Source organism: Martes martes (assembly GCF_963455335.1).
Source record: "Martes martes genome assembly, chromosome: 7".
In the NCBI taxonomy this organism is placed as follows: Eukaryota; Metazoa; Chordata; class Mammalia; order Carnivora; family Mustelidae; genus Martes; species Martes martes.
In genome coordinates this window covers 86,310,638-86,320,497 of record NC_137894.1, presented here as the reverse complement: position 1 = coordinate 86,320,497, position 9,860 = coordinate 86,310,638, and the positions used below count along the sequence as shown (strand labels likewise).

General features: G+C 35.6%; 1 pseudogene across 1 annotated transcript; it reads right to left on the bottom strand.

Moving 5' to 3' along the window:
* Positions 1–7,327: 7,327 nt before the first annotated feature.
* On the bottom strand, positions 7,328–8,809 carry LOC308346697 (heterogeneous nuclear ribonucleoprotein A1-like; annotated as a pseudogene). Its single transcript has 3 exons — positions 8,781–8,809; positions 8,058–8,515; positions 7,328–7,893 (listed from the first exon to the last, which is right to left on the bottom strand). The product of its transcript is annotated as a heterogeneous nuclear ribonucleoprotein A1-like (transcript).
* Positions 8,810–9,860: the final 1,051 nt, after the last annotated feature.

The window sequence follows — 9,860 nt, the reverse complement described above, 5'->3', positions numbered from 1 at the left end:
TCCCATACTGTTTTGCACAGTGGCTACACCAGTTTGCATTCCCACCAGCAGTGCACAAGGGTTCCCATTTCTCCACATCCTCACCAACACCTGTTGTTTCTTGTGTTGTTGATTTTAGCCATTCCAACAGGTGTGAGGTGGTATCTCATTGTAGTTTTGATTTGTATTTCCCTGATGGTAAGTGATGATGAACATCTTTTTATATGTCTGTTGGCTATCTGTATGTCTTCTTTGGATAAATGTCTGATCATGTCTTCTGCCCATTTTTGATTGGATTATTTGATTTTGGGTTGAGTTGTGTAAATTCTTTATATATTTTGCATATTAGCCCTTTATTAGATATGCCATTTGCAAATATCTTCTCCCATTCTATAGTTTGCCTTTCAGTTTTGTTGATTGTTTCCTTTGCTGTGCAGAAGATTTTTATTTTGCTGTAGACCCAATACTTTATTTTTGCTTTTGTTTCCCTTGCCTCAGGAGACATATCTAGAAAAATGTTGCTTCAGCCAATGTCAAAGAAGTTACTGCCTGTGTCCTCTTCAAGGACTTTTATGGTTTCAGGTCTCATATTTAAGTTTTTAATCCATTTTGAATTTATTTTTGTGTATGATCTAAGTAAGTGGTCCAGTTTTATTCTTTTGAGTGTAGCTGTCCACGTTGGATATTCTTTACTGTTTTGCTGAAGATTAATTGACCATGTAGTTGTGGGTTTATTTCTGGGTTCTCTGTTCTGTTCTGCTCTGTAGACCTATGTGTCTTATTTTGTGCCACTTCCACACTTTTTATTACTACAGCTTTGTGGTATAACTTGAAGTCCAGAATTGTGATGCATCTAGCTTTGCTTTCCTTTTTCAAGATTGCTTTGGCTATTCAGGGTTTTTTGTCATTTCATACAAATTTTAGAATTGTTTGTTCTGGTTCTGTGAAAAATGGTATTTTCATAGGGTTTGCATTAAATATATAGATTGCTTTGGATCATGTGGACATTTTAACAATATTTGCTCTTCCAATCATGGAATATCTTTCCATTTCTTTATGTTGTATCAAATTATTTTTTTAATTAAAAAAAGATTTTATTTATTTGAGGTAGGGCACATGAGAGAGCAAGAGCAGGGATAGGGACAGAGGGAGAGGGAAAGACAGACTCTATTGAGCAGGGAGCCCTGATGCAGGGCTCTATGCTAGAACCCTGAGATCATTATCTGAGCTGAAGGCAGGCACTTAACTGACAAAGCCACCCAGGTGCCCTGTCTCAAGTTCTTTCATTGGTGTTTTACAGTTTTCAAAACAGAGGTCATTTACCTCTTTGGTTAAGTTTACTCATAGATATCTCATTATTTTTGGTGTAATTGTAAAAGAGATTGCTTTCTTAATTTCTGTTTCTACTGCTTAATTATTGGTATATAGAAATGCAACAGATTTCTGTACATTGATTTTGTATCCCACAACTCTACTGAATTTGTGTTATAGTTCTAGAAATCTTTCAGTGGAGTCTTGGGTTTTGTATATATAGTATCATGACATCTGCAAGTAGGGAAAGTTTGACTTCTTCCTTGCCAATTTGGATGACTTTTATTTCTTTTTGTTGTCTAATTGCTGTGATTAGGCCTTTCAGCATATGTTGAATAAAAGTAGTGAGGGTGGACATCTGTATCTTGTTCCTGACCTTAGGGGAAAAGTTATCGGTTTTCACTATTAAGGATGATGTTAGCTATGGGGTTTTCACATATGGCCTTTATCATGTGGAGATATGTTCTCTCTAAACTCACTTTGTTGAGGGTTCTTTTTTTTTTTTTAAATCATGAATGGATGTTGTACTTTGTCAAATACTTTTTCTGTGTCAACTGAAATGATCATATGGTTCCTATCTTTTCTTCTTATTGATGTGATGTATTTTGTTGATTGATTTGCGAATATTGAACCCCCTTGCAACTAAGGAATAAATCCCACGTGATCGTGGTGAATGACTTTTTTAATGTATTGTTGGATTCTGTTTGCTGGTATTTTGTTAAGTATCTTTTCATCAATGTTCATCAGAGATAATGGTCTGTAGTTCCCTTTTTTAGTGATGTTTTTATCTGGTTTTGGTATCAGGGTAATACTGGCCTCATTGAATGAATTTGAAAGTTTCCCCTCCTCTTCTTTCTTTGGAATAGTTTGAGAAGAAAAGGTATTAACTCTTCTTTAAATGTTTGGTAGCATTCTGTAAAGTCCTCTGGTCCTGGACTTTTGTTTGTTGGGAGTCTTTTGATTAGTGATTCAGTTTCTTTGCTGGTTATTGGTCTGTTTAAATTTTCTATTTCTTCCTGTTTCAGTTTTTTTAGTTTATATGCTTCTGGGAATTTATCCATTTCTTCTAGGTAGTCCAGTTTGTTAGCATATAGTTTTTCATAATAGTCTCCTATAATTATTTGTATTTCTGTGGTATTGGTTGTTATTTCTCCTCTCTCATTTGTGATTTTATTTATTTTAGTCCATTCTCTTTTTCCTGTTAAGTCTGGTTAGAGGATTATTAATAATTTTTTTTGAGTTTTTCAAAAAAGTAGCTCCTGGTTTCATTGCTCTGTTGTGGTGTGGTTATTGTTGTTGTTTTTATATTATTTCTGTATTATTTAGTTTCTATATTATTTATTTCTGTTCTCATCTTTATTTTTTCCTTCCTTTTGCTGATTTTAGGTTTTGTTTGTTGTTTATATCTTTCTTACTTGTTTACTTACTTATTGTATTTTGTTTTCTACTACTTATATGAAAATTCCCTGAGATTACAAGGGTGGCTGACAGAGTAGAAGCTTAATAAACATTTTTTGGAGACATGATTGAGAGATTATCACTTATAGCTCACCATTTAGCATCTAAGTTTCTACTACTATGATACATTGCTATTAATCATATATTTGTCTGGATATCTACAGATTTAATATTTACAGTGTAGAGTTAAGTCCAAATGGTGTTTAGAAAGTGTTCCTATTTTTAGGCAAAAATATGAGGCCTAGCAATGGAAGGAACCAGTTGCAAATTGCATACCTAGTCTAGCATACTTGGCCCCTATGTTAACTCCCCACCCCTAACAACAATTCTCTTATTTTGACATTTCTGTCTTAGGGACTATCTTTCCTCATGCAGTCCTGGTCTCTGTCACTTCCTCTGCCTGATGTTTCCAAAGAAGATGACAGCTTCCACCTCCTTGCTTGCTCCCTTTTGAGGCTGAATGGAGCTAAAACCCACTACCACAGTAGGAACAGTATCTATGCTTACTCTTCTTCGTAGCTGTCTTTATTTATCCTTTACTTTTGAAGGATAGTTTCACTGGTTGCAAAGTTCTAGGTTGATGGTTTCTCTTTTAACATTAATTTCACTGCCACTTTTGCCTTGCTTGAATGGTATCTGACAAGAAGTTCACTGTAATTCTTATTCTTGTACCTTCTATGGGTAAGTTTTTTGTTTGTTTGTTTTTATCCCCCTTACCCCAGCTTTCTTAAAGATTTTTTCTGTATCTTTGATTTTCTGTAGTTGAATATGGTATCCCTAGGTAGACATACATATGCACATACATGTGTATGTATATGTGTATGTATATATGTATATATTTATCCTGCTTTGTGGTCTCTGAGCTTCCTGGATCTGTGGCTTGGTGTCATTAATTGTGGAATTCTCAGCCATTATTACTTCAATTATTTCTCTTACTCTTTTGACTTTTTTTCTTCTTCTGACATTTCAGTTATTTGTATGTTTTACCTTTAGAAATTATCCCACAGTCCTTGGATGTTGTATTCTCTTCCCTTTTTTCATTCTCTTTTCTCTTTATAGCTCAGTTTTGAATGTTTCTATTGACCTATATTTAAGTTCACCAATTCTTTCCTCAGCTACCTCCAGTCTACTACTGCATCTACCAAAGGCATTCTTCATTTCTGTTACAGTGGTTTTGATTTCTAGCATTTCTTTGTGATTCTTTCCCAGAATTTCCATCTCTCTGCTTATATTACTCACCTATTTTTGTCCATCTTTTCCATTAGAGCCTTTATCATATTAATCATAGTTACTTGAAATTCCAAACCAGGCCTGATAAAATCAACATTTATGTCATACCAGAGTATGATTCTGATATTTGTTTTGTCTCTTCAGACTGTGTTTTTCCTCATTAAGTATACCTTGTATTAAGTATACCTTAAGTATAAGTATATAGGTATAAGTATAAATTAAGTATTAAGTGTTTTTCCTCATTAAGTATACCTTGTATTAAGTATACCTCAAGTATACCTTGTAATTTATTTTTGTTACTGAAAGAAGGACATGATGTATTAAACTGAGGTATTTAGGCCCCTAGTATGAGGTTTTATGTTAATTTGGCTAGTAGTTGGACCATACTTAATGTTTGCTATAGCCGCGAGTAGCAGAAGCTTCAATTCCTCTAGCTTTTTTGGGGATAGAGGGAATGCCCTGTTATCTTTGGGGTTCCCTAGAGTCTTAGTCTTGCAGTTTTTTCAGGTGAATCCAGTATTACATTGCTGGTGTGGTGGTAAGGTATGAGAGAGGGGAAGCATTTTATAATCTTGTGCTTAAATCTCAGTTGTTTAGTGGCCCTGTGTCTCTGGGCTTTGACCTTCACATCTGTTGTTTAGCTTCCCTACCCTCTTCTTGCCAAGGGAAAAGAATTGGAGCTTTGGCAAGTTGTGTTTTAATGATTGTTAATCTCTGAAATAGAAGTACTAACTTAACCTAAAGTGAGTAATGGATGACAGCCAAGATGAATTTAGGGATTACCTTACTCGTTTCTTATTTCCTTGTTCCAGACATGTATATTTGCATTGTGGCCCAAAACCCTTCTTTGTTGGGCTAGAACCTCAGTTTCCCCAGGAGCGTCCATTTTTGGCATCTCAAGTATATAGGACCTTCCCTGAGGTCTTGGTTTCTGAGATGTAGAGAGCCTTTAATTTCCTTATTTATGGTTTTTACTCAGAGGCAACATGTTTCCTCTCTTTTCTATCTGTCCTTCCATCTTTCACTCATTCCTTCCTTCCTACCTTCCTTTCTTCCTTTTCCTTTTAATATTAGTATTTAGCATGTTTGTGTTAAGCTAAACATTCTACTCCTTAATGGTAGCTTTTATCAGAATAGATAATTTAGTTGAAGATGGCTGCCTGATGAGACTTTTCAATACTGATTTGAAATGCAAATTAATACAAGCAATTACCAGATACTATACATGGTCTTAAAACGGAAGGCTTTAAATGACATTTCCCTGGCAATCTGTGAATCCCAAAGATCAGACATTCTCTTTATTCAGTAAATTAAATATGCCTCCAAAGCCCAGTTTGAGTTTACCATCATATAGTCATTCTTACTGTAGCCAGTTCTGAAATAAGGATGACCCTATCAACAGTTACCTAAAAAATTACTTCCCACTTGGGAATATATATTTTGGAAAGAGAGATACCTTGTGTTTTGGGATGGGTTCTGATGGCTTTGGAGGATGAAGACCAATGTGACATTTAGAGAGATGGATTTGTCCCTCTCAGTCTGACTTAGGAAAATAACATTTATTGAGGTTTTTTTGTTTTATTTTGTTTATATCAAACACTTTATACTCATTCTATATTCAATGAATATTTAATGAGTACTACCATGTTTTGGCCATATAGTTAATTGCTGGGGATGCAGTGGGGATGGGACAGACTCAGTCCCTTCTCTCATGAATCGTTTATTTTGGTTGGGAAAATAAAATGAATCCAGAGAATAATAAGTACACTGATTGGAATAGAGGACGGCTGAGTGAATGGGTAAGAAGGGAGTGAACATTAAATAGGGTAGAGCAAGTAAGGCCTTTTTGAAAGGTGACATTTGTTTGCATTGCACTGTTGGAGAACCAGCCAACCACTCATTTTCTAATTTTTACAAGAATGCAAGACAAAGGTAACATTAGTTAAGCTGGTACAGGTGAAGAAATAAATTATTCAACTAGATTAAGTAATTTCTCTGAAGTTACATGGACTTCAAATAAACCATTTGTCTATAAAGCTGTTCATTGCCCATCACATCCCACAGACACTTATTCCCCAGCTGCCTCAGGCTTGGGAAAAAACAAGCTCTTTGTTGATCTAATTTAGGACTTTAGACATGGAACAGAGAATTTCCAAAGAAAACTAATGTAGAGTCACCTATTTTTCAGTAAATACATAAAAAAGAAGAAAAGGTAGCCACCTAATTTAATTACCTTTTCATAAAAAAGATATTTTAATATCAAAAGTGTTGAAGTGGTATTTTCTGAGACTAAAGGACATGAATCCAAATTAAAGAAATTAGCTTTATGAAACACATTATTTTGTCTTCATTTTACTTATTTCACAAAGAACCACTAGAACCACAACATAAGTGGGTCCATTTGAGAACTGATGGACTCCATGATCTTGGGTGTTGGGGATATCTCCAACCTTGAGAATCTTAGGTTGATGTAAACCTCCTAAGCTTGATGTGTAGAGGGGCAACACAGGGAGATGATTTTCTGTGAGGATATAAACTGTTAATTGAATCAGTCCAGAAAACGGTAGGTCATCATGACCTAAATATTTTCGGTTTGTCTTTTCACTTGAAATTTTTATCTATTTAAGGAAGAGGAGATGGTGCATTCTCTATTCACTAAAAAGTTCAAACTCAAAGCTCATTACAAAATAATTTATAAACTGTTTTCTTTTTTTTTTAAAGATTTTATTTATTTATTTGACAGAGATCACAAGTAGGCAGAGAGGCAGGCAGAGAAAGAGGGGGAGCAGGCTCCCTGCTGAGCAGAGAGCCCGATGTGGGGCCCAATCCCAGGATGTGGGATCATGACCTGAGCTGAAGGCAAAGGCTTTAACCCACTGAGTCAGCCAGGCGCCCCTATAAACTGTTTTCAATAGACATTTGCTGCATTGGTTTGAATAAGTTAAGAGATTAGATTCACTGCCTTTCTTATTAATTAAAGACTTAGAAATGACCATTTGGACTTCTTTTTTTTTTTAAAGACATTTATTAAGCATTATAATTTGACTATTACATTTAGAAATCAATAGCATACATGCAAAAAAAAAATCTACATTAAAACCCTTTGTTGAAACGCTTTACACTTTTCACAGAACAGAAGCTAAAATAACCTGTTATACAATTGGTCACAAATAAAGTCTTCAAGTTTTTTGCTCATACACACAAGTATTGTTGAAAACATATCTTCTTTGTAACAGCGAGGCCCTGTCACCACTGTGCGTGGTGCTTTCACAAATCTGTGGTAGTGTATATAGCTTCACTATCACTTCTCTGGCTCTCCTCTCCTGCTGAACTTTTTTCCTGGCAGTAATTAAAACCTTCTTCCACTGCCATAGCTCTTGATGCTGCTGGAACTGCCAGAGCCACCTTGGTTTCATGATTTGACAAATTATTGGCCTCTACCAGCACCACTGGCCAGAGCTTCGTCCAGAATTTCTTCCTTATGGGTCCAAAATTTGAAGATTGATTATGATAATTGCCAAAATTATAGCTTCCACCACCTCCAGAGTTTCTTCTATCATTATCAAATCTGCTATGGCCATCCCTGCTGCCACCATATCCACCATGACCTTGACCGCCACCAAAGCCACCTCGCCCACTGAAGTTTCCTCCATGACCAAAGTTGTCATTCCCACCAAAACGACCTCCACAACCACCACTAAAGTTGCCAGAACCATTTTCATCACTTTACTAGATGAAGCACTAGCCATCTCTTGCTTAGATAAGGCTTTCACAGTTTTGGCCATTCACGGTACGGTATTTTTAAATGACAATCTTGTCTACAGAGTCATGGTCATCAAATGTTATAAAAGCGAAGTCTCTCTTCTTGCCACGGCCTTGGTCAGTCATGATTTCAACCACTTCAGTTTTCCCATACTGTTCAAAATAATCTCTCAGGGGCGCCTGGGTGGCTCAGTGGGTTAAGCCTCTGCCTTTGGCTCAGGTCATGATCCCAGGGTCTGGGATTGAGCCCCACATTGGGCTCTCTGCTCAGCAGGGAGCCTGCTTCCTCCTCTCTCTCTGCCTGCCTCTCTGCCTACTTGTGATCTCTGTCTGTCAAATAAATAAATAAAATCTTCAAAATAATCTCTCAAATGATATTCTTCAGTGTCTTCTTTAATGCCACCAACACAAATCTTTTTCACAGTTAATTAAGTGGGTATGAGGTCTTTGAGAATCTTCTCTTGAGACAGCCCTCTTTGGTTCCTCAGCTCTTCCATCCACCTTATGTGGCCTTGCATTCATGGCTGCATCCACCTCCTCCACAGGGGAATATGTGACAAACCCAAAGCCTCTGGAGCACTTGGTGTTTGGATCTCTCATGACCACACAGTCTGTAAGCATTTCCCATTGCTCAGAATGGTTCCTCAGACTCCCATTGGTTGTTTCAAAGCTCCAAACTCTAATGAAGAGCTTCTGCAGCTGTTCAGGCTCTTTGGGAGACTCTGGCTTAGACACGACTGCAGGGGGAGGAGAGGCTTTAATGATGCCTACTTGGCTGGCAGAAAGTGACCATTTGGATTTCTATGAATAGGAATGTATGTGTGTGTACCTTTGTCATGAATATTCAAGTATTGATCAATTTATGATATTGATATAATGTATCTTTTTCCTAACCATGAAATATAAGCAAAACTAGAAAATGTAGAAGAATAAATACTATTTAAAATTCTGTGAAAACATAATGACAACTTCAGAAGAAATAATTATGCACAACAGCAGCAATAGCATCCCTGAGGCTGTTTCTATAGCGTTTCAATTACCTGACTGTGTCAGTTGTGCCAGAGTTCATCTCCTAGAGAGACAGGATAAGAAGTGTTGGGCTAAAGCCTCAAGGATCAATTGAAATTTCAGTTCTGTACATAAGTAAAAATAGCGAAGGTACAGGCTATTTGAGTGTCTGGCACTTTTTTTTTTAGTCAGTATAACCATTATTACCTTCACACTATTTTATCTCCCTCTTTTAGGCTTGATAGCATGAGCTAAGAGCAATTGATTTCACAAAGCAATTGAAAGGATAAAGTGAACAAATTATGAAAAATGTACCAGACACAGGTGAATGAATACTACAATATTAATAAAGCTCTAAAATACTTAGAATTAGTTTGAAGCTTTCCCTCTGATTAATGTTTAACGTGTGTGTTTTTTTTTAATTTCAAAAGAAGATAAGGATGGTACAAGGAAGAAGTAGGAAACCTATAAGGAAGTTAAATTGCTTGTAATCCCACTACTAGAATCAGCACTATTAATGTTCTCCTGAATTCCTTCTAGTCTTTAAAACATATATGTAATATATAATACATATGTAATTTTGTTTTAATAAATATATAGTCATATTATAATAAATATTACATTTATTTCATTATCTATTTCTACATTTTACTATGTATAATTATTTATTAAAATATAATTACAATTTTCTATCCTTTCATTAAATAATATTATGAGGTATTTTACATAGCAAGAAATTTTTTTGCAACAGTTATTTTTGATACAGATGCTTTCTATGATGACCTAATATTTTTCATACAAAAATATTAAACTTTTTCTAATTAGTCCCCCATTCTTAGCATTAAGGGTGTTTCTGGTTTTCCCTGCTTAAAAATAATGCTCAATAAACATGATTAAATATACATCTGTTTGAAACTTTGAAATATTTCCTAAAAGTAGAATTGCTATAGTTAAAGACTGTGAACTCTGCTAGGAATCTTTACAGCAGAAAAGTAGAAACAGTCTTCCAGTATGGTCTAATAACTTTAACTGAATCTTCATCCCAACAGGTGTTATCATTGAAAAAATACATTTGATAGCTTGATAGATGAAAACAAACTCATTCTATCAAT